At 44.4% G+C, this 2,601-nt stretch overlaps 1 non-coding gene across 1 annotated transcript; it reads right to left on the minus strand.

The window, feature by feature from the left end:
* Nucleotides 1-1,868: 1,868 nt before the first annotated feature.
* Nucleotides 1,869-1,940, minus strand: TRNAC-ACA (transfer RNA cysteine (anticodon ACA)). Its single transcript has one exon. It is a non-coding gene; the product is annotated as a tRNA-Cys (tRNA).
* Between the last annotated feature and the right edge of the window lie 661 nt (nucleotides 1,941-2,601).

Here is a 2,601-nt window from a genome sequence, read left to right on the forward strand (position 1 = left end):
AACACTTAGAACTGGACATGGAACAACAAACTGGCTCCAAATTGGGAAAAGAGTACGTCAACACTGTATATTGTCACCCTGCTTATTTAACTTACATGCACAGTACATCCTGAGAAATGCTGGGCTGGAAGAAACACAAGCTGGAATCAAGATTGCTGGGAGAAATATCAATAACCTCAGATATGCAGATGACACCACCCTTACGGCAGAAAGCGAAGAACTAAAGAGCCTCTTGATGAAAGTGAGAGAGGAGAGTGAAAAAGTTGGCTTAAAGCTCAACATTCAGAAAACTAAGCTCTTGGCATCCGGTCCCATCACTTCATGACAGATAGATGGGGAAACAGTGGAAACAGTGGCTAACTTTATTTTTCTGGGCTCCAAAATCACTGCAGATGGTGACTGCAGCCATGAAATTAAAAGACGCTTACTCCTTGGAAGGAAAGTTATGACAGCATATTAAAAAGCAGAGACATTGTTTTGCCAACAAAGGTCCATCTAGTCATGCTATGCTATGCTATGCTAAGTCGCTTCAGTTGTGTCCGACTCTGTGCGACCCCATAGACGGCAGCTCACCAGGCTCCGCCGTCCCTAGGATTCTCCAGGCAAGAACATCTAGTCAAGGCTATGGTTTTTCCAGTAGTCATGTATGGATGTAAGAGTTAGACCATAAAGAAAGCTGAGTGCCAAAGAATTGATGCTTTTGAAGTGTGATGTTGGAGAAGACTCTTGAGAGTCCCTTGGACTGCAAGGAGATCCAACCAGTCAACCTTAAATGAAATCAACCTTGAATATTCATTGGAAGGACTGACGCTGAAGCTGAAACTCCAATACTTTGGCCACCTGATGCAAAGCATCAACTCATTAGAAAAGACCCTGATGCTGGGAAGGATCAAAGGCAGGAGGAGAAGGGGACGACAGAGGATGAGATGGTTGGATGGCATCACCGACTCGATGGACATGAGTCTGAGTAAAGTCCAGGAGTTGGTGATGGACAGGGAGGCCTGGCGTGCTGCAGTCCATGGTGTCACGGAGAGTCAGACATGACTGAGCAACTGAACAACAACAAAAAAATAAATTTTAAAAAATAAATAAATAATTTAAAAATTTGGATTTTTAAAAAAATGACCCACATCAAAAAATCTTTAAAAAAATAATCCCTCCCTCTAATGTCTTCTGCTTGTGCTTACTTGCTCAGTCGTGTCCGAGTCTTTGCGACCCCATGGACTAGCCTGCTAATCTCCTCAGTCTGTGGAACTCTCCGGGCAAGAACACTGGAGTGGGTTGCCATTCCCTCCTCCACGGGTCTTCCCAACCCAGAGATCAAACCCGTGTCTCCTGTATTGCAGGCAAATTCTTTACCATCTGAGCCACCACGGAAGCCCACCTAATGTGTAGACAGTCGGAAATACACAATACATGGGAAAACAAGAAATTGAAAGCATTTTTTTTTAGTTTTCAAAAATTGATTTTTGGAAAAGTGACTCTGTGTTCTGGTTTCCTCGAAAGGTAATACATGAGTGTCTCTCTCTGTCTCTCTCTCTCTCCTCTTCTCTCTGTAGTAGACGAAGTCAGAGATGTGCCATATTTGATGAGTGTTGTTGGGTTCCCATCACTGTTGATGTGGGTTCTTGCTTTGCATCATTGCAGATCGGGGCAGCCCTTGTGATCAGCCCCAGGATCCTTTGCATATGGAACAATCGCTCTTTGATGGCTTTCATGCCGATTGGTGATATAAAGTGAAGTGAAGTCGCTCAGTCGTGTCTGACTGTTCGCGACCCCATGGACTGTAGCCTACCATGCTCCTCTGTCCATGGGATTTTCCAGGCAAGAGTACTGGAGTGGGTTGCCATTTCCTTCTCCAGAGGATCTTCCCAACCCAGGGATTGAACCTGGGTCTCCTGGATTGTAGTCAGACGCTTTACCATCTGAGCCACCAGGGAAATCATTGGTGATATAAGATGCCCCCAACTCACCTTGTGTATTTCCTACCTGGACTCGGAGGCATTATTCTCGGGAGTCCTGGTACCCGACAGCCTTCGAGCATACGAGGAAAGTGAAATCAGGTTTTCTTACAGAGAACAAGCCAGTGATGGTTTGCTTTGTCCATTTCTGGGCTTCTCTGGTGGCTTAGATGGTAAGGAATCCACCTGCAAATGCAGGAGACCCGGTTCAATCCCTGGGTCGGGAAGATCCTCTGGAGAAGGAAATGGCAAGCCACTCCAGTATTCTTGCCTCGAGAAACTCCAGTATCCTTGCCTGGAGAATCCCATGGACAGAGGAGTCTGCTGGGCTACAGTCCATGGGGTCGCAGAGAGTCAGACACGACTGAGTGACTATCACTTTCACTTCTTCATTTGTAGGGAATAGCTGGTTGGTGATTTGCAATATAAAAGACAGAATAGCATAATAAAACATGTTAGAAGCTTTAAAATTATGTCACTGTACACAGAATACTTTAAAATGTTATCAGCTTTTGCATTGCGCGCATTTTTTTTTAAGATTTTTCTTTGATGTGGACCATTTTTAGTCTTTATAGAATTTGTTACATTGCTTCTGTTTTACATTTTGATTTTTTTGGCCACGAGGCAGGTGGGAATCTTA

Source organism: Giraffa tippelskirchi, chromosome Y (assembly GCF_054371585.1).
Source record: "Giraffa tippelskirchi isolate mGirTip1 chromosome Y, T2T-mGirTip1v1.2.pri, whole genome shotgun sequence".
NCBI classification, from domain to species: domain Eukaryota; kingdom Metazoa; phylum Chordata; class Mammalia; order Artiodactyla; family Giraffidae; genus Giraffa; species Giraffa tippelskirchi.